Below are 27,490 nucleotides of genomic sequence, written 5' to 3' on the forward strand. Positions count from 1 at the left end.
TATAATAACCTGTGTCCACCATTATAATGTCACACAGAATAATGTCACTGCCCTAAAAGTCCTTTGTCCACCACCAATTCATCCTCCCTCCGCACTAACCTCTGCAAGCACTGATCCTTTCACTGTCTCCATATCGATAGGGTTGCGATTGATAGATCCAATGAGAAGACTGTTTAACTTAGTGAGAAGTGCCAAACTGTCTTCCAAAGTGGCTATGTCTCCATAGTTTTCCTTTCACTGTCTCCATAGTTTTGTCTCCATAGTTTTAATTATGGACACAAATCCTTTTTAGTAGATATATGTTTTGTAAATGTTTTCTACTAATCTATAGTTACCTTTCTTTCTCCTAATAGTGACTTTCACAGGGTAGAAGTTTTTAATTTTAATACAGTCTACTTTATTTTTTCTCTCATAGATTGTGCTTTCAGTGCTGTGTTTAAAGTCTTGGAGTTGAAATCGTACCATGTGTAGCCTTTTCAGGTTGGCTTCTTTCACTTAGTGATATATGCATGTAAGGTTCTTCCATTTGATTTTATAGCTTATTTCTTTTCAGCTTTCTTGATGTATCAGTTTATTTATCCATTCACCTACTGAAGGACGTGGTTGGTTCTAAGTTCTGTCAATTATGAACAAAGTTGCTCTAAGATACATTCATGTGTAGGTTTTCAACTCATTTGGGTAAATGTCAAGGAGCCTGCTTGCTGGATCATAGGTAGGAGTATGCTTAGTTTTGTAAGAAAACACCAAACTGTCTTTCAAAGTGGCTGCACCATTTCTGTGTCCCCACCAGCAATGGATGGGAGTTCCTGTTGCTCCACATCCTTGCCAGCAATTGGTACTGTCACGTGTTTTGGATTTTGGCCATTCCAATAGGTGTGTGATGCTGTTTTGTTCTAATCTGCAATTCCCTGATAACATATGACGTGGGCCAGCTTTTCATATGTTTATTTGCCATCTATATATCTTCTTTGGTGATGTGTCCGTTCAGATCTTTTGCCCATTTTATTAATCAGATTGGTTGTTTGTTTTTGCGGTACGCGGGCCTCTCACTGTTGTGGCCTCTCCCATTGCGGAGCACAGGCTCCGGACGCGCAGGCTCAGTGGCCATGGCTCACGGGCCTAGCCTCTCCGTCGCATGTGGGATCTTTCCGGACCGGGGCACGAATGTGTGTCCCCTGCATCGGCAGGCAGACTCTCAACCACTGTGCCACCAGGGAAGCCCTGTTTGTTTTTTATTATTGAGTTTTAAGAGTTTTTGGTGTGTTTGGATAACAGTCCTTTATCAGATGTGTGTTTTGCAAATATTTTTTTCCCAGTCTGTGGCTTGTCTTCTCATTTTCTTGAGCAGGATATATTTTTAGATATAGAAAAACTGATAGTAAACTTTATTTGGAAAAGTAAAAGACTCAGAAGAGCCAACAAAGTTTTGAAGAAGGAAAATGAGGACTCAAACTACCGTATCAGGATTTACTGTAGAGCTACTATAATCAAGACAGTATTATATGGGCATAGCAATAGATATATAAGTGACTTCAGTTGTAACAAAATACCACAAACTAGGTAGATTATATACAACAGAAATTTATTTCTCCCTGTTCTGGAGGCTGAAAGTCCAAAATCACGGGGCCAGCATGGGTTGGGTTGGGTTCTGGTGAGAACCCTCTTCCAGGTTCATAGTAGATACCATCTCACTGTGCCCTCATGTGGTGGAAGGGATGAGGGATCTTTCTGGGACCTCTTTTATCAGGGCTCTTGTGCCATCGTGAGGACTCCACCCTTATGACCTAAGCACCTTCCAAAGGCTCCACCTTCTAATACCACCATCTTTGGGGTTAGGATTTCAACATATGAATTTGGGGGAAACACAAACATTCAGACCATTGCCATAGGTCAAGGGAAAAGAAGAAACAGCCCAGATAGACTAACAAATACAGTCGACTGACGTACGACAAGAGAGCAAAGTCAACTTCATGGAGAAGGACTTGCATTTTCAGTAAATGGTGCTGGAACAATTGGATGTCCACGTGCAAAACACACGAGGATTTAGACACAGACTTTTCACAAAATTTACTCAAAACGGATCATAGACCTATATGTAAATGCAAAGTTATAAAGCTTCTTAAAGGAAACATGGGATAAAATGTTACTTTGGGTTTGGTGATCAGGTTTTAAATACAGCACTGAAAGCACAATCTATGAGAGAAAAAATAAAGTAGACTGTATTAAAATTAAAAACTTCTACCCTGTGAAACTCACTATTAGGAGAAAGAAAGGTAACTATAGATTAGTAGAAAACATTTACAAAACATATATCTACTAAAAAGGACTTGTGTCCGTAATTAACAAAGAACTTTTAAAACTGAACAGTAGGAAAACAAATTTATTTTAAAACAGGTAAAGAATCTGAACAGATACCTCATCAAAGATGCTAAAGAGCTGTCAAATAAACATATGAAAAGAAGCTCAACATCATTTGTCAATACGTAATTAAAAGTAAGTCAATAATACCACCTGTGTACCTATTAGGAAGGTTAAAGTCTGATGACACCACCAATTGTTGATAAGGGTGTAGAGCAACAGGAACTCTCATTCTTTGCTGTTGGGAATGCAAAATGGTGCAGCCACTTTGGAAGACACTTTGGCACTTCTCACTAAGTTAAACAGTCTTCTCATTGGAGCTATCAGTCGCAACCCTATGTATTTACCCAACAGATTGGAAAACTCACATGTACAGAAACCTTGCACGCAAATGTTTCTAGCAGCCTTCTTCATAATCACGAAAAGCCAGAGGTAACCAAGATCAAGATGTCCTTCAATAGAAGAAGGTATAAATAAAGAGGGTATAGATATGCAATGAAATATTATTCAGCAATAAAAATAAGTGATCAGTCCAGCCAAGAATGCTCTTAAATGCGCATCCTTAAGGCGCTAAATGTTCGTAATAGGGGGGCATGGTTGTGGGGCATGTGAGAATAGTCTGTTCTATATTCTCAGTTTTCTATAAATCTAATACTGTTTTATAAAGATTTTATTGTAAAGCATTTAACATTTAAGAAGCTATCTCATTATATTTTAGAATCATGAGTTAGAGCTAACTATAGAAATTCCATGGTGAGTTGTACTCTGTTTCTTGCAAAATTAAAATAGAAGGAAGAAAGTGAAAACAGAAATTAAAGTAATATCCAGGTTCCTGGAATCATCATGTTATTGAAGTAACTGATTTCCCAGGTTCATCTGGTGAATAAAGTGGAGAAAAGCTGAGATGTAGTTATGAAGTTCTAAGTTTTTCAAAATTCTCTGGTTTCATGGTGTCCTGATAGCTTATCTTTCTAGCCAGAATCCCCAGTAGCAGAATAATCTTAACTATTGACGTTTTTTCGTATTTGGTAAGTTCTACAAAAATTCGCTGGTTTCAAATGTGTTAAATTGAATTATCTGATAGTTATATATTTATTAATATTGTGCAGAGGTGATTTAAATTTGTATCCCTTATTTCTTCCTTAACATAAAATGTGGTAGTCTGGTAAATGAATAGATTGATAGATTTTATTCTTTGATTTCCTTTAATCATATGCTCCAATGATTTAGAATGATGGTAGCCCAGATTAATATTCCATGTCAATAAATGTTGCCAGTTGTTGCTTTTGCTCTGTAGTATCTGTGTTCTGACAAACGCAATAGTTTATCTTGATCCCGTTATATATGAGATAAAAGGAATTAATATGACATGATATTGTGAGTCAGTTATTTAAACTGATCATTTCAACGTTGTTTAATTTTCTTTTATAAATGCTTTAAAAGAAGTGCTTTAATTTCTATGGAATTTTAAGGAATTTAATTAGATTTTTTCTTTTTATTTATCTGTAGCAATTATACAGTTTTTATCAAGCAGAGTCCAGGAGATGAGTTTTATTGTGTTATTGATTAAATTTAATTTTTCTGATTAAACAGATTCATCCTATGAACAATTATACTCCAAACCAAGGGTTTGTACTCATATTAAAATGTTTAAAGAAACTACATATTTACAATCTATTTTGTTTCTAGAAGCCTCAGGGTTAAACTTCCTTTTCAGCATGTTGTGACATTCTCACTCATTTTCCAAATAGATTTTTGTGGGAAAGATTTGAGGCGTTACTGAAACCGTGATAACCTCTTTGTTAGTTTATCATTACATTTGCATATACTTCATAGCTTAAGAAATTTATCACAGTTTTTTTTCATGGAAGCCATAGATCAAACTTACTTTACAAATATGGTAAATAAATGCACATCATTTTGCTTGTGTAAATACTCCCTTTAAGAGAGTATTTTAAGAGAAAAGTAGAAGTACAGCATTTCCCTTTATGGAGGCTGTAATGTGTGGTGTAAGGGGTTTCCCCCGTTAGGAATATAAGTAGCAAAGATACTGTGCTTTCTGGGTCATCTTCTACTTTCCTTTTGCAAGCCCGTCCTCCTCCAGATCCTAGCATACTCCTGGCAGACATTCTCTTTCTTCTCTAATGACTTTCTTTGAATTCTCTCAGAATGACTGCACTGCTCTGATTTGATAAAATGCATTTGAAACTTGCAGTGAATTGGTGTTGATCTTACTTTAAAATGTAGCTCTTCATTCTTTGTGGAAATTGGTAACAGTGATAACTTGGAGAATACAAATTACCAGAATATCCTAAAGACTAACTTTAGTCAGATCTTTCAGTATCCTGGGCACTACTTTTGTAAACTTCCTACTCTGTTCTAGGTAGTGGTAAGGTTCTGCATCTTTTTAACTTCATTTCTCCAGACACTGAGGAAGATGCTGCTAAGCAGTGAAATTCCCAACAGTGAAGAATGATAGAGTTTTTCATTCAGAAGGCTGATAGTCCATACATTTAGTATCTCCTAAAAGCATCACCTTTATCGACCCTGAACATTTCTCCGACCCGCAGTGTGGTCAGTCTCTCTTTCAACTGCCGTAGTCTCCATAACGTCAAGTCAACAGTAGGGGGTTTTCTTGATTGTCTGTGCATTCCGTGTTTTCGCTCGCCAAGCTGTTAGTAAGTTTTATAAAGCCCTATATAATAAAAATGGTAGAGACATTCCAAAGAATTATTGATTGGATGATTAATTTTCCTTCTCCTCAGTTGTTTCAGTTTTCTTACTATGAACATAATTCATCTTTTTTTTGTGTGTGTGTGTAACGCGGGCCTCTCACTGCTGTGGCCTCTCCCGTTGCGGAGCACAGGCTCTGGACGCGCAGGCTCAGCGGCCACGGCTCACGGGCCCAGCCGATTCGCGGCATGTGGGATCTTCCCGGACCGGGGCACGAACCCGTGTCCCCTGCATCGGCAGGCGGACTCTCAACCACTGCGCCACCAGGGAAGCCCCATAATTCATCTTAACTCATGAAGTCCAGTATGTTAGAGATGTTGCCTTATCACAATGGAAAAAGTATCATTTACTTTGACTTATGGCACATGCCATATTGTATCATAATCATTTTAAAGCTCTAAGATGGAATTCTTTTTGTTTTGGTGATTTAGTCCAGTTTCTATTGTGAATAATCAATGCATACTGGTAAGCAGTTAAAGTAATACACTCCTCATTTTTATGTCTTTTTATTGTATCCTAATAGCCAAAAAAATGAATATGTAATGTAATTTCAGGTACGATAAAGACTGTCTGGAAACCTGGAAACTAAAACCAGTCTAAATGGATAATGAGTGATGGACAATTTTAGTAAGGGTGAGAGAAAACACATTTCTGAGATGACATTTAGTGAGGTCTAATGAAGCAGTGTGAGGCTCTGAATAGGAACAGTTCACGGCAGCAGCAAGATCTGTGTCGCTGGTGTGGAAAGAGGAGGATGGATAGAGAAGGTGTGTCCCTGGTGTGGATGGAGAGGAGGGTGGATAGAGATGAAGTGGAGAAGAAGGGCAGGGGCTGGACGTTTAGGACCTTGTGCAGTGGAAGTGACAATGGGTAGCAAGCACTGAATTGTAACGTGGTAATGAAGACTCCCGGGGCCTGGCCCCCAGTTCTCACAATGGCACCAAGGCCAGTGACTGGCGAACAGAAAGAGTTTATAAATTAAATGTTTAGGACATAAATAAATTAATAAAAATAAGTAAAAGGGAGGCTAATCCTTGAGAATAATTTCATGCGAACACCATCCCAACCCTGCTTCTTCTCTTTGTTTTTATCAATACAAGTGAGGTGACTGAAGTTCTTCATTACTTGTAGGGTCCCAAATTCAGTGCCTTTTTCAATTTATAAGAATTACAATCTCAAATGGAAATTTATAGTTGGAAAATTTTGGGGGGGGCGGCTGAAACCACATCTCATCCCACTCAGCACCTCACAAACCTGTAGATAATCAAGTCTTCTAATGAATGATTTTTATTTTCATTTATATGTTGCTTTTCTAACATAGCACAAGTATCTTCAGATTTTTCCACTATCCAAGCATGAGAATTTTGATTACTTATTTTGAACATGTTTTGCGGAGGTTTGACTGGTTAGAATAGAATAAGAAGCTTGAAACTTAGATACTTACCCTGTTTTATTATATTTTTGGTCTCTGAGGACTTTATCTTCATCTCTAAGGATGCAGTATCCAGGAACAAGGAACTGGTCTGACAGTTGAAGGCGTGTTCTTAATCAGAAATCCTGTGTCTCAGAAGACAACTCGGGACTCTGCTGCCCCCATAGGAAGGGCAGACCTGGCGGCATCCCAGGGCCCCTTGCCTGCTCTAGTTTTCTCATACTACTACTGCATTCTAACATACACCCAATATAACACTGTCATTAATTTACTGAAAAAAAATTTTGTCATCCGTCTCACTCCCTCCATAATATAAGCATCACAGAGGTGAGAAATTTTGTCTGTTTTCCATGATGTACACGCATTAACAAAAAAGGGCCTGGCACTTACTAGACTTTTGGTTAAATGAAAACATGAACACATGCATGAAATTATTGCTTGAGTTTTCAAGTAATAATGAGAATTTGGAAACATCTTTGGAGATTAGTAGGTTGATGAATTAAAATACCAAGTATAAATCACATAGATTTTTGTCCCTGCACCTGATAATTGACAAAACGTATGACTTTGATATATTGAAGTTAATATTCCTTAACTTCCTGCAGCTTCTGTTTAGTCATCCTTTCATAGATGACCGATTAACACAATCTTTTGTGAGTTACATATAACGAAGGTAAAATAATGTATACACAGTATAAAACTAACAAAAAATACGAATGTAAGCACAAGCAGATTAAGAAATGAGACATTGGGCTTCCCTGGTGGTGCAGTGGTTGGGAGTCCGCCTGCCGATGCAGGGGACGCGGGTTTGTGCCCCGGTCCGGGAGGATCCCGCGTGCCACGGGGCGGCTGGGCCCGTGGGCCATGGCCGCTGGGCCTGCGCGTCCAGAGCCTGTGCTTCGCGGCGGGAGGGGCCGCAGCAGTGAGAAGCTCGCGAACCACAAAAAAAAAAAAAAAAAAAGAGACATTGTTAATACTCCTAAAGTCCCCAGTTTTCCAGTTGAATTCTTTTTCTGCCCCACACAAGGGTAACATCCAATCTGAATTTTGTCATTATTAGTCTGCGATTTCTCATTCCAGTTTACTACACGTTTATCTCCCATTCCTCTTGTTTTCTATTTTTATATACATGTCATCATGTTGTATATGTTGTTCCATGACGTGCTTTTGTTACTCAGCACTGATTTTGAGATTCACCTATAACAGATATTTAATTCGAGTGAATATATTACAGATACATAGTATATCTGTGTATATATATATATATAATTCCCGTGAATAAATATATTACTAAAATCTGTAGCATTCTATACTGTGATGAGATGCAGTATTCATTCACTTAAATCCTATACACCAATGATAATAAATGGAAAATATATATATATACACGTACACACATCCCTTCCCCTGTCGGTGGACACACGTGGGTTCTGTTTTCCTGCTTTTGCAAACTGTGATATTGGGGACTGTTTATCCTTGTAGGTGGACCTCTGGTAGTGGAGCTGCTGTGTCAGGGAACGAGCAGATCATCACACGCAGAAACGTGACAGTGCACGTGGTCCTGAGTTATGAGTCCATGTCCACGCCAATGCTTGGAGTTCTCAATGTGAAAGAAACAAATAAAAGCCAGTGTATTGGACTTCAAATGGTATCCCATGTGGTTGGCATTTGTTTTTTCCTGGCTGAATAACTTTGAGACCTTTTTCTTTTGATAAAGTTTGGCCATTGGTGCTTTCTGCTCCTCCAAGTGCCTGTTTATATGAAGTTTACTCATTTTCTGTCAGGTCACCTGTTTTTGCTGCCGTTGTTGTTGTTCAGTTGCCACTTTAAAAAATTCTGGATATCTTTCTTTTGTTGATTTTATATGTTGCAAATAACTCCTCTCGCTCCATACTGCTTTATTTTTGTTAACTTGTATTAATGGGTGGCTTTGATGACAAAAGTTTGGAATTTTAGTGTGTTTAAATTAATATCTCCTCTTGGAAAGAATTCCTTGTTTCTTAATAAATATATCCTGCCCATTTTTGAAGTGATGCCGATATTCTTCTAAATGCAGGACAAAATTTTCAGTAATCTGCTTTTAATTTTAAAATTTAGACAGTATTTTTGTGTATATAAAGTATGAGATCGTGATCCAGCTTCTTTCATTTCTTTGTGGATGACCTGTTGTTTCAGACCGTTCGTAGAATAATGCATTGGATTCCACGTGTAAGTGATATCATGATATTTGTCTTTCTCTGTCTGGCTTCCTCCACTCAGTATGACAGTCTCCAGGTCCATCCATGTTGCTGCAAAAAGCATTATTTCTTTCTTTTTTATGGCGGAGTAATATTCCATTGTATGTATGTACCGTATCTTCTTTATCCATTCATCTATCAATGGACATTTAGGTTGTTTCCATGTCTTGGCTATTGTAAATAGTGCCGCAGTGAGCATTAGGGTGGATGTATTATCTTTTCAAATTATGGTTTTCTCCAGGTATATGCCCAGTAGTGGGATTGCTGGATCATATGGTAACCCTATTTTTAGTTGTTTATGGAACCTGCATACTGTTCTCCATAGTGGCTGCACCAATTAACATTCCAACAGTGCAAGAGGGTTCCCTTATTCTCCACACCCTCTCCAGCATTTATTGTCTGTAGATTGTTTTGATGATGGCCATTCTGACTGGTGTGAGGTGATACCTCATTGTAGTTTTGATTTGCATTTCTCTAATAATTAGTGCTGTTGAACATATTTTCATGTGCTTTTTGGCCATCTGTATGTCTTCTCTGGAGAAATGTCTATTTAGATCTTCTGTCCATTTTTTTAGTGGGGTTGTTTGTTTTTTTGATATTGAGTTGCATGAGCTGTTTATAGATTTTGGAGATTAATTCCTCATCAGTTGCTTTGTTCTGAGTCAGAGGAGCGTGCGGGAGTGTAGGGCCCGAGCTCAGGGTCAGGTAAGTCCTGGATGTCAGGACAACCTTTTCTTTCCTTCTTTTCTTCCCTCCCTCCCTCCCTTCCTTCTTCCCTCCCTCCCTCCTTTCCTCTCCTTTTCTTTCTGGAGCCCACGCCCTGCAGACTTGATCCTGTGTGGGGATCGGTGTTACCGCTGCTGGGAACTCCGTCTAGGGCAGCGGAGGCCACGGGCTACTGCTCCCCCAATCTCACCAAGAGGTGAGAACCAGAAAGACTGAGGCCAAATTCACCGCAGCTGTTTTAGTAAACAGGCACAGACGCAGTCATGCCGCTGCTCCATGTGCTTGAAAACCTCAGAGTCTGACATGATCCCTGCAGGAGTGGTTCCCGCTGTGGGGACGGTGACGTAAAGCAGAGCTCAGAAAACTTTCTGTAAAGGGCCAGATGTGCTAGGTTTTCTGGGCTGGGGTATCTGTCACGACTACTGAGCTCCAGTGTCGAAGTGCCCAAAGAAGCCATCAGACAATATGTACAGAATGAGCTGGGCGCCAACACACCCATATTTACCAACCAGGCAGCGGACCTTCTGTGGCCCATGGGCTGGTGTTTCCAGGATTCCGATGAAAAGGCGAGATTGGCCAGGCTTCTGGTCGCGCTTCTGGTCGCGTGTCTATGAAGAGAGATGACACCAACCAGGCAGACCTCACCAGGGCTTTGGGGCCCCTGCACTTTCTCTCCTACATGTGCACGTCTGATGCCAAGTAATGAAAATCGCCTGTAGATGTTCACAACAAGGTTGCGATCACTCCGTAGCTGTCCCTACTATGTCGATTCCTGTTTCGGGCAACTCAGGTGCTGCCGGGTCACCTCCAGGCCTTATACACAGTTAAGTTCTGCACCTGCGAACAAGCTCTGCCTGCCACGTGTTTTAAAGTGAATTTCCACCCGGAGGATTTACCTGTCTGCTTCGTGAGGATGCAGTTGTTGATAAGGGGGGGCACATGGTGGGGTGGGAGGAAGAAAAGCCCCTGCACGCTGTCATTAGGAAGGTGGGGACTGACACTGGCCAGTGTCTCTGTTCCCTCCCGGCTCCCAGTAAGGCCTTAGCCTGCTCTGGACCCCCACCGTGTCTTCTTTCCTTCACGCCTGGTTTCAGCTATAGCCTTGCTCACCGCCGGCCCCTGGGCTCTTTCACTGTCTCTGTCCTGCTGCTGCTACTCCAAGAGCTTAGTTCTCTGCACGGTTCCCATTCAGAGAGGGAGATTTAATCGCCAGAACATCAGTGATGTTGTTGTGAAAGGACTTTTCTGCCCTTTTCAAAGTTTGATGTCGGGGTGGGTCTCTTTGGTAGATTAATGTTGTCTTTCATCCACAGTAACTACACGTTGACATCTTCTGCATTAATATACTGAGTGCAGTTACATGGATGAGTGAGTGAGCAAAGAATTGAAGGAATGAAAGTATTAACAGGAAGTTCTGATAGTAGTTCACTAACATTATTTGGAAGAAGGCAGCAACGCTTTATTTATTTGAGGGCTCATTAAATGCCATAAATTGCATTTTCAGGTTCCCAGTAAAGGTGGTTTTATCCAGTTTTTCAGTTGAAGAATCTGAAGCTAAAAGTGTGTAGTGCTTTTTTTTTTTGTAGTGCTTTTAGGCCTCTCACTGTTGTGGCCTTTCCCGTTGCGGAGCACAGGCTCCGGACGCGCAGGCTCAGCGGCCATGGCTCACGGGCCCAGCCGCTCCGCGGCACGTGGGATCTTCCCGGACCAGGGCACGAACCCGTGTGCCCTGCATTGGCAGGAGGACTCTCAACCACTGCGCCACCAGGGAAGCCCGGTGTGTAGCTTTTTCACGGTCCTTCACCAGTTGACTGTAGAGCTAGAGTTTTCTCCGTGGTCCGTGTCTGTAGTATTTCTGCACCGTCTGCCATTCCGCGTTGCCTCAAGAGCCAGCACAGTAGTGGAAACGGAGGTTTGCAGGGTGAGCTTCAGAGAAACCTTGCCACGGGTGTAGGGCGTCACCACCAAGCGGGAGAAGCTGGCGGAGTCGCGGCGAGGCAAGGACTCCTTCCGGCGTGACGTCATCACAGCCCGCCTTCAGGGTCGGGCAGGAGGAAGGAGACTCGGGCTTCACTCCCCAAAGCTGAGGCGCCGTTCACGGCTCATGATGGCTTTCTGTGTCTTCTCGTACTCTCCTGGGTCTCGCCTGAAGCCACTCCCCTCCGGCTGCCTGGTGAGTGTCCAAGCCCTCTGCTTGCACTTCTGCCGGGGGCCCTGCATTCCTAAGATGACTTATAAGGTCCTCCTTGTTCTTTCTACTTCCCTCCGGGACGGGCCTGGGTGAAAGGCGCACCCTGTGGCCGAGAATCCCGAGCTACTCTACCTTCCTGTAACTGCTTCTCAGGGATGATGGACTGCTTGCCCTCAGGGGATGCTGGCAACGCAGACAGAGAGCTGATCAATCCAAGCGACAAATTGCTGGGGACACCAGACACTCGTGTGCAGGTGGCTGTCCCAGTGTCACCTGCCACTCGCTCCCTCAGTTCTGGTGCAACAGATCACAGGTCGGGACTGTGCTGTGGGAAACGGCACTTCTGTTTGAGGATGTGAAAAGCCCTACAGAGTAGGAATCTGACTTTAGGGACAAATACAGTTATGTCTGAGGGTGGAGACCGTTAGTAATAGCCACGTGTGGAAAATGGCAGGAGCGGAGATCACTGGTAAAAGGAGAATTCGCCATAGATGGGTTTGCAAGACCTTGCCTGCTCCCACAGACAGCAGAGGCTCTTGAGTTCATTACAGGGATTTTTAACTTTACTTGCTGGCTTTTCAACTGTCTAAATCCTTTTATCTTTGTAGCATATATGGCCTCCCAGCCAAAACTGGTAAACACAATTCTGATCTAATTTAATACCTACATCAGCGTACATTTTAAATATCGTATCAGCAGGTCTATAAACAGCTCTGCTAATAATGTATGAAATAGCACAACTCCAGACACATTACCATTGCCAACACCAAAGTAAAATCCCATTTACTTTTGCCTAAAAGTGTTTGATACTGAATTTGCTTTCCCCTGGACTGTAATTAACAACACTTTGAACTGCTAACAAGATTCCATTGACTGGTGATATTAATCACACGTTCACGGAGAAATTGGCTATTGCGTTTGATTTTTTTTTCTTATGTGCATCTCATCACTGATTAAAACTAAGGAAATGGATCTTTTCACCATGCTCCTTGTACATTTATTTTCTTGGTAGGTTTAGTCTATAAAGATTTCTCCCTGTCTATTGGATCTTGCTTCTAAATTTCTATAGATGTGGAATAAGCCCAAGAAACAGTATTTCTTGTCAAGAGGAACAGTTTATTCCAGATAATTAAATCCAAGATAGTTCAAAGAAAACACAGCAAGGAGCATAAATTAGGTTCTATCAAGGGATATAGGACGTTCCTCATGAATGGATACTGACAAAACAATTTTGTGGGAAGCTTTAAAAAGTCGTTAATAGTTTTGAAACTTTTGAAAACTAGCATATGATAAGAAAGCTACAAGGTTTAGTTCTGTGTCTTTAAAATATGCTTCAGACATTCACAGCTGTTTCATCTTTATATTTGACAGTATTCTGAGTTTGCATGTAAGATTTCTGCACATACACTCTTATGAATGCTAGGGTAGATTTTTTTTTTTTTTGCGTTTGCTCAAATACCATTTTGAGAAGCAAAGAATAAAATGTAAATATCAAAATGGAATGAATTTGGAAAAACAAAAGGGATCTTCCCGATGGTCGTAGGACCTCTCTTACCTATAAATAGTATTCAGAACCGTCTTGTGACATAGCCCCAGAGTCAGACTCTGTGCTCCAGGGAGACAGGACACTTTATCTTATTCACTGATTTTAGTTTCTTGCTTAGAACTGGAGCACAATAGATGATAAATATTTGCTAGGTAATCAGTGAGCAAAAATAATTTAGGTTGGAATTCATAGATTATTTTGCATAGCAAAAGTGCTATTAACAATTGGAAATTAACTAATAAAATGAAAACTTAGAAAACTGAAGCATGATGAAAGTGGTGAAGAGAATGGACCACAGCCACGGGTGGTTTGGGTTTAGGTCTTGTGTCTGGTAGTCCCGGCCATGGGACCCCGTCAGTCAGCCTTTCCTCCCAGACTGATTCCAGTGTTTAAAGAGTGATGCTGTATAAAAACACTACGTTAGAGGTGGTGGTTATTATTGTTGTTACTAGTCCCTGATTCTGGACTCTGTGTAGGTCTTAAGGACTCGTACAAATACACCAATGTCATGATTTTTCTAGAGGCCACATGGCAACCTTAAAGCATTTAGACCAACTTTGAATCTGGAAGGAAAGGACAAATATATCTTGTAGCAGCAATTCTGGTTATGATGAGTTTTGCCTTTCTGTGTCTGCCTGGACGCCTCGACTGTCCTGAAACCCCCCAGCCCATCGCCACTCTTTCCCAACAGACCTGTCCTCCTACACATACAGACTAACAAGCACACACACACGCACACACGCACACACACACGCAAGTTACGATCCCTACACTGAACTACTTGTTGTCTTCAGACTTCTCCGAGCTTTCTCCTGCCCGCATGCCTTTCCATTTGCTTCTGTGGGAAATGACTGTTCTTGTGAATTTTTTTTTTGTGTGTGATACGCGGGCCTCTCACTGTTGTGGCCTTTCCCGTTGCGGAGCACAGGCTCCGGACGCGCAGGCTCAGCGGCCATGGCTCACGGGCCCAGCTGCTCCGCGGCACGCGGGATCCTCCCGGGCCGGGGCACGAACCCGTGTCCCCTGCATCGGCAGGCGGACTCTCAACCACTGCGCCACCAGGGAAGCCCTGTTCTTGTGGATTTTGAAGCACAGTTCTTGTTTCATGTCCTCTGACCCTGACCCTGTGAGGCTGAGGCAGATTTAACACTTCGTATGTGGCTACATTATGTTACCACCACGATGACCTCTTTATAGACTAAGTCAGGGGTCCCCAAACCCCGGTCTGTGGACCGGCACCTGTTCGCGGCCTGTTAGGAACCGGGCCGCACAGCAGGTGGTGAGTGACGGGCCAGTGAAGCTTCATCTCCCGCTCCCCATTGCTCGCATTACTGCCTGCACCATCCCCCTGCCCCGGTCCATGGAAAAACTGTCTTCCACGAAACCTATCCCTGGTGCCAAAAAGGCTGGGGACCGCTGGACTAAATTACGGGAGAACAGAGGCTGCGCCTGCGTACTTCACCTTCCAGCGGCCAGAGCCTCCCCTGTACCTGGCCCCTCAAAGCTTTTGAATGGACATTTGTGAAGCTCCCCCTCCCTCCCCCCTTGCTGCTCCCCCCTCATCCTTTTCTCTTTGTCCACCTTCTGTAAATGGCTCACCTGCAGTAACTAAGTGCAATACAAAATGAAACCAAACATATGTAGTATAATGGGTACTATTACTAATCTTTTTTTTTTTTTTTTTTTTTTGCGATTCGCGGGCCTCTCTCACTGTTGTGGCCTCTCCCGTTGGGGAGCACAGGCTCCATACGCGGAGGTTCAGCGACCATGGCTCACGGGCCCAGCTCCTCCGCGGCATGTGGGATCTTCCCGGACCGGGGCACGAACCCGTGTCCCCTGCATCGGCAGGCAGACTCTGAACCACTGCGCCACCAGGGAAGCCCTAATACTAATCTTTTATTCCATAATATTCAAAACTTACTTAACGTTTGCCCTTGTCAAAGTACCAGTGGGGAGCGCAGAGCACCAATAAAACTGGATACCACAGGCTAAACGTTAGCACTGAGCCATTAAATAATTTATTCATTTTTTGGTTGTTCAGGAGAAAGACAAAGGAAGCAGAATTGTTTGTTCTAAAAGTTACACATATAAAACGGCTTACTTTTTTTTCCAACTGAAAGCACATGTAATGTAGATATTGTCTTGTTTTACATCAGATTGTTTTAAAAGAAGGTTTGTTCCCTTGAAAACATTCTGGTAATTTGAGCTACAAGATGCAGTTGATAAGAATATCATGTGTATTTCCTTAAGAATTTCATTTATCTTCATCTGAGCTATAGTTTTTTGTCTTTTTATAAGGATGAGATCACAGTAGTACAAGATGGCAGGCATTGCAGGGTTGTGTGCAAATCTGAAGAACTATGAAAAGTGGGTGTGTATGTGTGTGAACACCTGTGTATGCACACACATACTTGTTACAAAAGATTAATTATCCTTTCAAAACTGATCTTTTCAGATCATAAAATTTATACCAAAAGAACGTCATGTTTTTAAATTTAAGGTACATTTATTATTTCCTGTTTTCCTTTATATAGGATAAAGGGGGTGAACCTCAACCGTACAACTTCTGGTTTTAGTTTTTATTTCAATTGGTGTATTTATTTTAACGTGATTAAAAAAATCAACTCAATTGCATGCATACTTTTAGATGTATGTGTCAGACTTCCACTTCAGTCTCTTCGTGTGGACATGATATCACTATGGTAAATTTATTTTTATTGGTGTGGTTCTAACAGGATGTAAAAGTAGCAAGTTGACTATGAAGAGAACTATATAAATTTTAAAACATTTCTAATTTTTGGTTGCTGGTATCTGAAGTCGCACTTTTCTGATTTTCTAAATATATATTTTGGCTATTAGATTACCTAATGCAAAAAAAAAGTCTTCTAGTAGAGCATAAGCCTAATTAATTAGTGGACACTTAAGAAAATAAACTGTACTAGTTTACAACTTTGTAGATTTCTTATTGTGGAAGAGGGTATTAGCAAGCATACAGGTTATAGTTTTTATATCGGTTTCTAGGTTGTGTGCTTCATTATAATTAGAGTTGGAAAATGCACAGCTCTGTATAGGATTCCCTATGTTATAAAATTTTACTGTAATTCATTTTAATGTAAATTTTAGTGTGCAAACACATTTATTTCCTATTCTTACATTTGTTGACAGGTGCTGCTTTTTGATGACTGCAGACTAAGGGAGGAGGGATGAACTGATACTTGTCCTAAATCCCATGCAAATATTGTTACTGATTTTATCTCACCTCTTTATCATAAGGAAAAATATTCTTTAGCGTAATTTTTCTCCAGCTATCAAATTGGCTGAAATGTTCTCAGCCTTTTGGAGATGTGATTATTTTTATTGTTGGATTCATAGCATTTTATCAGAAAACACTGTCAGCGTAGATACACAACATTTGGGGGACACACCTGTGAGGACCTAGGTCCACATCAAGTCCACCAGAGCTGCCGAGGGTGCGCACAAGCTCGGTGTGGTTTGCAGCCCGTGCTGGGCAGGGACAGAGACGGGCCTGAGCGTTGAAAAGCCTTCTTAGCTATTTGACACGAACATTTATATTGATCTCTGTTTCTGTGGATTAACTCCAGTAGTGATGAATTTGGGTTTGTATGTCTGTTTTGGTTTCATTTTTTAATAATTCATTTTGTTGTATTTTACTAAAGGCTTGTTCTGAAATGTTTGGGAAAAATAAATGTTCTCCCCCCAGCCTGCCCCTTCTGAGGCCCTGCTGCATCGCACAGGCATGACAGTGAAGTGACTGAATCTTGAAATTGAAGAGACTAGGGGAGATTTGAAATTCCTTTCCTTCAAAATCCTGACGGTGGAAAAATGAAATGTTCTTGTGTCCTAAGAGGGGAAGGGTCTCCAGCACCTCGAACCTAGCCCGAAGGGCCCTACATCCTGGTGGTCTTGCTTCTGGGCTTGGATGGGGTGGGTGCAGCCACTCTCTGTGAACAAGTCAAAGGTGCAGTAGTGATGGGGTGTCATCCTGGGATGAGCGTAAGGAGACCGTCTTGTGTGCCAGGCTCCCTGGCGGGGTTCTCACATGGAGGGTGGCCCCGTGGGGACCCCCGTGTGGCAGGGAGGGGGCTGAGCCAGTAAGGAGCTGGAACCCCCATCCAGAAGGGAGCAAGGGTGCTACATCACCAAAAAGGCCTGGCAGATCGGAAGCTCTTTGTCAGTCACGCCTCTAGGAGGGAGTGTAGCCTGGTTGGCACCTTGATTGCCCCTGAGAGAGCCTTTGAACCACGCCTGGATTCCGGACCTTCCAGAACTCTAAGATGGATGGTTCTTGTCCCAAGCCTCTAGAGTTGGGCCTAAAAGGAGAAGGGGTTGCTTTATCTGGTCCTGGTGCGCAGAGAAGCAAGTGGCTCCTGGGGACTGTGTTTTAGCCACTGTCCTCCCCATTATCCTTTACTGATTGTAATGCTCATTTTTGGCTTTCTGGTAACTGGGCTATTTTTAAAAACTACTGTGTTGATGGTGTTGGTACTGTTGTTTCAGTGTTGTAAGAAGTCTGAAATGTAAACCTTAAATATTGGAACAAACCCCAATATGTATACATTACTAATTTTTTGAATGGAGCAAAGGATCATTCTTTCAGAAAGTCTTCTCTCTCTGCAGAGAAGAGGAAGAAGGTAATACTCACAAAGCGAAACTTTTAGGGCAACACATCACACTTTAGTTCGAAGATTTTATCAACCAGTGAACTGTGAACGTAACGGTGTTACTAGAGATAATAGCTGTGCATCAGAATCTCAATTTATACATGAGGAAATAGAATTATAGTAATAATAACCATGAGGGCAAATCAGAAATTGTCTTACGGCTTCCCTGGTGGCGCAGTGGTTGAGAGTCCCCCTGCCGATGCAGGGTACACGGGTCCGTGTCCCAGTCCGGGAAGATCCCACATGCTGCGGAGCGGCTGGGCCTGTGAGCCATGGCCGCTGAGCCTGCGCGTCCGGAGCCTGTGCTCCGCAACGGGAGAGGCCACAACAGTGAGAGGCCTGCGTACCGCAAAAAAAAAAAAAAAAAAAAAAAAAATTGTCTTAAACCCAAAAGTGAAATCTCAGTGTGAACCAAATAGCTTTCAATTTTTGTCTAAATATAGATACATTCAGAAAGGAGTTCAGAAAGGAGATCCCAGGTATTGATCATGAATAAGGACCCAGTTGTACGTAATCGGAGTTCGTGTGTAAATATATCCCCTGCCCACTCTGTCAGTATAGCATCTGAAGAGCGTACTTTTGCTGCTGGAGGTGTAAATAAGCACAGAAATGTACTCTTGGTTCAGTAAGGAACCAACTAATATCCTTTGTTTCTTAACATAGCACATTCTAAAAACGAGAAATACTATTTTGCTTTCATTTATGATGAGTAACTCCTGTCTGTTTTACACAGTATTTAAATTTTGACTAGTACTATATTTTCATTGACTTTTATATGCTAATGATTTGTATCAGACTGATAGTATGCATTTAATATTTGTATATAATATAAACTTATTTACATTTGATATGATGGGCTCTGGGTTGGGGGGGCAGAGCAGCCTCGTCTCAATAAAACTTTATTTGTAAAAACAGGTGTTGGGCCACCCATGGGGTGCATTGGCTCGCCTGTGCTGTTCTCGGGGGGTTTAAGCGTGTGTTCTCGGCTTCACCCCCTCCACCTTCAGCAGGTGGCTGATCTCTCTCTGCTTCCCTGGCCTCACCTGTGCAGCAGAAGTGACAGCAGACACGCTGCCTCTTACAGATGCTGAAAGCTAGGTTCTGGGAACCTGGTCCAGGGCAAGCGAGTGGAGCCCCAGGCCCCTGTGCTTCTCAGTTTCTTTTCCTGTTGGTGTTCTTATAGTTAAAACCAAGGCTCCCAATATTTGAAAGTCCTTATTTTATTTATTAAGGCAAATACTTCTGTGTCATTCCCTGAAAGTAATGAATTGTAAGTTTTGTATATCAGTGTGAAACTAACCAGTCCACATACATATGCAGAAGAATTTTAACCTTGATGTGCAGGGACTTTCAGAGACAGTTGAGGAATCCTCCAATGCACATTTCTTTTGGCACCGTTTAGTTATGTGTTTAATCTGCGGTGAGTCAGGGAGCATAAAAGTGCTCTCTGAGAAGTAAAGGGCTCACTAAAGTGGTATAAATGAATTCTCTCAGGGTCCTAGGACATCACTGGAGAAACGAGGGGGACTTGAGTAATAAACGCGGCCTTGGGGGCTGAAACAGTTGGTTGTCTCATGGATAATTCCTTTGTGCCCAGACAGAGCTTACTTCCTCTATCTTGGGATCAAATCATGTGTTAAGGGGGGGCTTCCTCTTTTGTGAAATGTACTGGCTTAACTCTTACACTGGGCATTCCTCCCACGATGGGGTGAGATGTACATGAGGCTGTCACAATATAGAACACATTTCAAAAAAGACGGACTTTCATTGCTGTTCTTGAGCTTATAGAACTAGCAGTGCCTCGTGATTTCCCTGAGCTGTTGAAACATAGCAAACAAGAAGAGGTCACTTTAGTTGGAAAATCTTAAAGTTTAGTGCGAGAGGGCTTGGGGGACGTAATTGCAAATCACAGAAATTCTAGGGAACTTCCCTCGCCAGCCCTCAGCATAGGCCCACACAGGCGTCATCATACTGTTTGATTTCTGTGGACATTTACAAAGATTAACAGAGCTTTTGTTAATAAGTAGAGCAGCACTAGCTTATACTTACCTTTGCTTTCACTCTGGAGGTTTGAAGCCAAACGTACAATTGTACAACAGTTCAGAATCGGGTGTATTCCTGTCTTTTATGTTTTTCCCAAATGCAGACGCTTTGCTGATTCTTTGCTCCTTGGGAATACACAGATCTTTCAGTGTGGAAACCTTGGCCCAATCTCTCTTCCCCGGAAGACGACTAGGGGCCCAAATTGCTCTCTCTGTCTCTATGCTTCTATGACTGTGTCCTATTAGGGTGACCAGGAAGTCGTTTGTCTCCTGCCGGCTTGTGGAAAAGCTATTGGTGGTCGTGGTCGTTGCTGGGAATCAGGACTTCACCAAATAGAGGCCAGAGGGTCCAGGCTGCGATGTCAGGGGAGTGGGTATGGATGCAGAGTGATCGAAGGGGAGCAGGGGATGCCGGGAAAGTCCAGGATGGGAAATAGGGTCAGAGGATGAGCAGGGGATTCCCAGGGAAGAATGGACAGGGGACAGACTGATATCCACACACACACAGAGTCAGGATGCTAAGGGCACCCTGGGACATGCCCCTGGATCTGCTGCAGGTCCAGTGGCCCCGTTCCAAGGCCAAACTCATCCTGCAGCATCAGATTCCCAGTGGGACTGACCTTGTAAGGATTTACCTTATGGGTTGCAGCTTAAATTCTGCCAACAAGGGCTCTTGGGAGGTTCTGGATTCTGTGTATGGGAAGGCGCGACCAAGCCAGAGGTGGAGAGCTTGTGTGTACTTTTTTATCCTCAGGACTAACTAACTGTATGACTTGGGGGGCCTTCCAGCTATTAATTATTTGCTGATATACCACAGTTTTCTATTCTCTCTCATGTTTTTGAGCTCTGACTGTGCTCAGCCCGGTATCACTTTGAGTCCCTAGAAAGTGATGGTGGTTGATTTTGGATGCCGTCTGGGAATTCAGGAGGGGATGGGGCAAGTGGCTTTTCTGCCCGTGGCTGATGATGGCTTCCCGTGGAGCAGCCCCACCACCACCCCAGGTTCTGTTGATGAGCAGGTTACGGGGCCAGGCTGGGCTAGGGGCGGGGGCTGCCCTGCACCTTTCCTGGGAGTGACAGGAAGGAAGGATGCACAAGAGGAAAGCCCCCGATGGGCACCTTCTGCAGGTCGGGAGCTCCATTGCCCTTTCACAGAGGGAGGCCTGGGAGGACAGGGTGATCCTTGGAGACCTGGGTAGAGGCTCACCCTCAGGTCTCTGTGTCCTACACGAGCGTGTGAAGACCTCTCACCTACATTGCAGATTATCTGCTTGCTTTCTCTGAAACAGGGTCCATCTGGACTGCAGCCGGCTCTCACATCAGATTCTGGGCCCCTTGAAGTCACAGGCCCCGTGTCACTAGGTTTTCTTTCTCCTTAGCATCTACTAGAAGCAAAATAAATATTTATTGGAAGGATTGAACAAAACACATCCTGAGTCTCTGATACAACCTTGGATGGTAAGGTCACACGACGTGCATGTGGCTTCAGAGGTCAGGGGTCACAGTACTCCAAAGGCGTCTTTCCCTCTGCGCCCCCCATAGGTTGCAGGCTTCCCCCTGGCAACTCCACATGTTCTACTGAAAAATCCCATTTTCATATGATATCAATTTAAGAAAGATAGTCATTCTTAACATCATAATGGTAAGTGACAATTACTTGAATGTTTTTCTGGCTGGAATAATAATAGGTACCAATTTTTAAGTGCTTATTGTGAGCTATAAGCTATATTCATATTTTGCATATTTTAATAATTTAATCTTCCTCAGCTTAAGGGCATTATTACTAGTCTCAATTTTCAGAAAAGAACAGTTACGGTCAGAGTTGAAATATCAGAGTAACTGGTAAATACGGGGTTTAAATATAGGCATTTCTTATTCAGAAACCTCACTCTTGGGCCGCCGATGTCCTATTATATGTTTCTCTTTTTTTTTCTTTCTTCATATCTTTTTATTGTCATTCATTGAAATTGTCAAACTAGGACTTGAAAATTTGTACCAAGATAAGTTTATCTTTGTCTTCCTAATTATTATTTCTGACATTTTCTCAGACTTTCATTTTTCATCATAATTCATAAAAATATTTGAAACATAATTGTTATATGAATGACATCACTGATAAAACACTACTGCTTTTGGAGGTTGGTTTTACCAACCCGCTCCCTCCGGTCCCCCAAGTGCTCTGTACTGGGATTTGTAGCTACAAGATTTGGTTACATCAAGTCCTTTTCTCTCTTATACTGAATTTCAATTCCTAATCGTGGGTGACCCACATTTTACACTGCAGATTCAACCATTTTCAATCAAGTCAGGCAGTCTTGGATCTGTTATATCATTTAAAATAGTGCATCACTAGTGAAATACAACGTGTAAATTCTTAACATGATGAAATATACTTATAAATGCCTTAGAGTAAAAGATGCAATCTAGGTGGGACTGTCAGTTAAAAGCAAGACTGGGAGACAGCTGTCGAGGGGGGCTTTCTCCTTCTTGTCCTGACGCCATCACTTCAGGGGAGAGTTTATCCCAAAGACACTTACTGTATTAAGTCTCAGTGCACATAGTGGGAAATACCAGAGATGTGTATTTATTTACTTTGTCTCTGGACTAAGATTGCTGGGTTTCCATAGTCATAAATAGATAGTTGTGCAAATCTGGAAAGAAATCTTACCAATCTCATACCCCATGGGTTTTTTTTTGGGGGGGGGCAAAGCTGATTGGCTAAAACATAGCTGCCTGTGAGTTGTCTCATATGACTAAAATATTATTTAAATGTCATTTAAATGTTTTAGACAGACACTGATGAAACGTATCTCTATGATAGACTCATCTATTTAAAATATATATGTATACATTTATATATATGTATATATTTTGACATAGATGCATGAGTGTGTTTTGTGTGCGTTTGTGTGTGTGTGTGTGTGTGTTCCAAATGGATGACTAATACGAAGACCTCACGTGACATTCTAGATACTCTGATAGCAGACTTCAGATGGGGAGGGGAAGTACTATGGAAATACTATCACCTAAACGATCTTGGTGCAGGTTGACCCTAAAGTCCTATACCCCACCTGAAACTGGACTGTCATATATTGGGGATATGAGTGTGGCGTTTCAGAACTACCCACCGTTGATAACCATCACTTTAGCACTTATTTTATTTTTACAGTGTCTCCTAAAGCATTATCTTCCGTGTCCCATTACAATGCCTCCAAAAGCATTATCTTCCGTGTCCCATTACAATGTCTCCAAAAGCATTATCTTCCGTGTCCCATTTTGTAATCGTGTAAATACTTTTTTTTATAGCTTAACAATCCTTTATACCAGTTATTTAATATAAATTACAGAACACTTATGGGAATATAGGACACAGTTGTGTCCAGTAGTCATCAATAGAGTCTTTATTGATTATTATTTAAAGGTGGTGTGCCCTGCTAGCAATTTTCAAATACATATCTCAGGAAGGTCCCATTGTCTGCGCAAACCTTCGTGGCCTCGGGAGCAGCCTGGGTGGCTCAGCACAGGCGATATGATGCCTGAGTGTAGCTCTTCTCATGTTCAGCTCTAGCCCTTGGGGGGCTCTTGAAGCCTCCAGTCTCTCCTATTCCCAGTTAATCATGTGTTAGAATCCATGAGGATACTGAGTAATCCCTGCCCTAGTTTTCTAGTCCCTGTGATTCCTTCAGGCATCGGGAGAATTAATCACCGTAGATGTAGCAATGAGTGAATGAACCAGACAGTTCATCCAAGGATATAAACTGGTCCTTCCCACCTACTTCATCTGGACAAAGCCTGATTCTGACCAGCTGTTGTCAAGGGAAACTAGTTTCTCTATTCTGGGCATGGTTCTTATTCTGAAACATATATTCTGAATGTATAAGAAAGTACTTAGACATTTATGTATGCGTGATTTGTTATAAAATATTATAAGCAACGTGGAAGCACAGACGTATGAAGAAATAACTAAAGGCTGGTAAATCCACACAGATGGATGTGAGACGTTCAGTATTTTGACAAAACATATTAATACAGTTGTAAAATGCTCTTAATAAAATGGTGCACAAAACATCTGGATATAATCTTGAACATACAGTATTATCTCAATATAGTCAAACATGTGTGAAGAAAAATCTGTTCCTGTTAGCAGTTCTTTGCTGTAGGATAATTTGATTCATTTGTGTTTCTGTATTTCCCAAAAACTCTGCATCACGGGTCCTCAGGTAGGTGGTTTTTCCCCGAGGAGGCACTTGGCAGTGTTCGGCGACAGTCTGGATGCCACACCTTGAGGGAGGTCACTGCTGGCCTGTCATGGGTGGAGGTCAGGGATGCTGCTAAGCGGCCTGCGATGCTCCACAGAGCCGTCCCCCCACCTGCCCCCGCCCAGGACAACAAAGAATTATCCGCTCAAAGTGTCAGAGGTGGCGAGGGTGCTCTACATTAAACATGTATCTTATTTAAAATCAGGAAAAATAGGACATTAAAACCCCAAGGAAAAGGCTTAAATCCCAGGATACAGAAATCAAATTTTCTTATACAGACCACATTTTAGGGGAGAACTGTCAAATATTATTTCTTTCAATATAAGAAATTGGAAAAGGTGCAGAATTGACTCTGATTGTCACTATAATTCACGGTGTAAGCTCTGGAGCGTGAGCTTTGCCCAGTGGGACCCTCGGGCTTGGTGTCAGTCATCTGAACCTGAGTTTCTCCAGTCGTGGGCATTTCCTGAGTTGTTTTCTAAATCCCCAGTTGGCTTATTCTGGATCTAAATTGAAGCCTGGGAACAACCAATAGTCACTAAAGCTTTTTGAGACAAAAGAAATTGCACCCGAATGAACACTTTATGTGAAAATACTTTGATTTCTCACCCTGGCAACATTCCTAAGATTTAATGCGGTAAAACCGTTTTCAGAAAAATAAAAGTCTCGTGATATGAGCACACAAAGAAAAATATCTAAAAATAGCTAATAGGGGAAGGACTTTGCTTTTCTTTACTGTGTCAGATGGCCAGCTGTCCGTGATGCCCTTGACATAACAAAAAGCCAGGTCACGTTGTACATTATGATTACAGATTTTTTATAGCTCTGATCCCAGAATAAGCCAGTGTGATCATGTTATTCTGAAGGACGTTGAGTTAAGTTGTCGAGGTTCGCTTTTACCATCGCGTTGTTTTCTCTACATGCCCACATACTTCCTGCTAACCCGTCGTGTTGAGTATTTCAAACACTCGGTGTCGTGGCAGGCGTGATGCTGTCATGTTATCAGGCCTCAGTGTCAGCTCCATTCCTGTACCAGCCTTCCCACAGCCCAGAGTCACCATTGTAGGAAACAGCTTCTCGCGCCTTTCTGGATGGTGCCGTGGTGGCTGTACCGCTTCAGAAAGTCTGAGGGGCAGCAGAGGCACTTGTCTTCTGGCATTAACCACAGTCCCTAATGCTGGCTTTGACAAAGTTCTCTGCATCTCACATCTGACATTTGGGGGAGGGTTGCGGTGTGGACACCACTTTGAAAAATGTGATGAGGGGTCCGTAGCTCTTTCTACAAAAAAACAAACACTACAGGACTTTGTCAGCAGTCATGACAACTTGTCTGGTGGTGACGTTGACCAGACACTAAAGGGATAACCTTAGTCCTTCTGACTGGCAAACATGCTTTCAGCACCTGCTTCTTGCCAAGAGTGGCCTGGCGCTCTGCATTTTTGTAACTAATCCCCGCACCACCCTTACCGGACCAGGTAGGTATTCTTTTTCCGACTTCAGTACAAGCATCTGAGGTTTAGACCATCTTTTTCTCTAGCCTCATGCAGTTATTAGATGGTGGAGCCAGACTTCAAATTCAGGTCTGCATCTCCAGAGCCATCACCCGGTGCCAGTGTCTGGCTTTGCCTGTGTTTCAGGAGAATCCCAACCCTCTCCACGCTTGGAATGGAACACAGTCATCTTCCCCACACAGTGAGCGGTAACCTGAAAAAGTGATTACATGAGTGTGCTGTGATCTCCAGCTGAAGTTTGAGTGTAGGTACTCGACTTGGAAACCTAGTTTCCCAAGATTTGTATCATGCTGTAATTTTTTTAAAAGTGAGCTTTGAAGATGAGACTAAACAATCAGTATTTGTCTAATTATCCAGTGGTGTTATCCATCCTTCATCTAATCCTGGATAATTTAGCGCAGAACCTGTCAGCGTGTTTTGCCCTAAAATGCCCCCTCTCTTGTTATAACCCTATCTCAACATAAATAGAAGACAGACAGATGTGTCTTCTGTGGTTTTTCTTTTCTTCTTTCCTTTGAGGGTGAGAGATGGGGGTGAAAAAGGTGGTAATGAGTGATTCGTCACAATAAGGAAAACGTTTTGTAACAATTAAAAAATGTTCAATAAATCAATTAGGGAAGTATATTTATTTCTGTAATTAAAATGCTCTACGTTCCCTCCCAGTACACGGGAGGGTGTTAGCAAAGAGGGTAGAAGAAGCTTGAAAGAATCTCTGCTTGGCCTTCTGGGTTCCCTACATTCTGAGGTTTCTGGTGGGTTAGGATTTGGGGCTGGGGACTGTTTCTTCAAGGAGCATCCCATAGTGCACTTCTCTTGCTTATGATGGTGGAAATAGCTTATTAATTTGAACAGTGAAATCGGTTCTGTTTGCATAAGAGATGATCTGTTTGAGGTGCCTTTACGAGGCTTTTAGGTAAAAACGGTGAATAAAATTGAGTCAGTCAGTTGACTCAGCTCTGTGCGCTATCCGTTGCCTCACTTTTGTGCTTTATGGTCAGATGTACTAAATACACAGTAAATGTAATGATTCTTTCCCATATCAAAGATTGAAACTTCAGGCAAGATTTAATTAGGGGCACATTTTTTCTCAAGCTTCCCGGTGCATTCTGATGAATTCCTTAGATGTGACTGATGTTCATAAAGTATATTTATAGTGTCTGGGCCGCTGCAGAGTCACCTGGTATGTTTCCTGCTATGGTAACTGTTCCAGTTACTGTTTTTTTTTGTTTTTTTTTTGAGGAGAAAGTAATTTTTTTAATTATCTCAGGGACACTTAATTGAACAGAAATCTCATGTTCAATTTACTTTGTTTGCTTGAAATCTTATAGCCAAATATGTGGCTCTTTTCCCCAATTTCCTTATTTATTTCATATTTAATTATAGCATATTTTTTTAAAATTAATTTTTACTGGAGTATAGTTGACTTACAATGTTGTGTTTCAGGTGGACGGTAAAGTGAATCAGTTATACACATACATAGATACACTCATTTTTAGGTACCTTTGGCCATACAGGCCATTACAGAGCATTGATTAGAGTCCCCTGAGCTATACAGAGGTCCTTATTCGTCATCTATTTTATACATAGTGGTGTGTACATGTCAATCCCAGTCATTCAATTTATCCCCCCTTCCCCCCTCCATTTACTCATGTACTAGTGCAAAATGCAGTTGTGTAATTGGAAACTGGTGGATGCTTTTATAAGCTTATCAGCTTCACGTAATTGTGTGTTATACTGCGCGTTGAAAGTATCGCATTATAATATTCAGGTGAC

The 27,490-nt window shown here is 42.1% G+C and overlaps 1 protein-coding gene across 4 annotated transcripts in view; it reads left to right on the top strand.

The window, feature by feature from the left end:
• Positions 1-27,490, top strand: part of SPOCK3 (SPARC (osteonectin), cwcv and kazal like domains proteoglycan 3) — a 432,576-nt gene that overhangs the window by 105,101 nt on the left and 299,985 nt on the right. The window lies entirely within an intron of this gene.

The sequence above is a fragment of the Lagenorhynchus albirostris genome, chromosome 7 (assembly GCF_949774975.1).
Source record: "Lagenorhynchus albirostris chromosome 7, mLagAlb1.1, whole genome shotgun sequence".
NCBI classification, from domain to species: Eukaryota; Metazoa; Chordata; class Mammalia; order Artiodactyla; family Delphinidae; genus Lagenorhynchus; species Lagenorhynchus albirostris.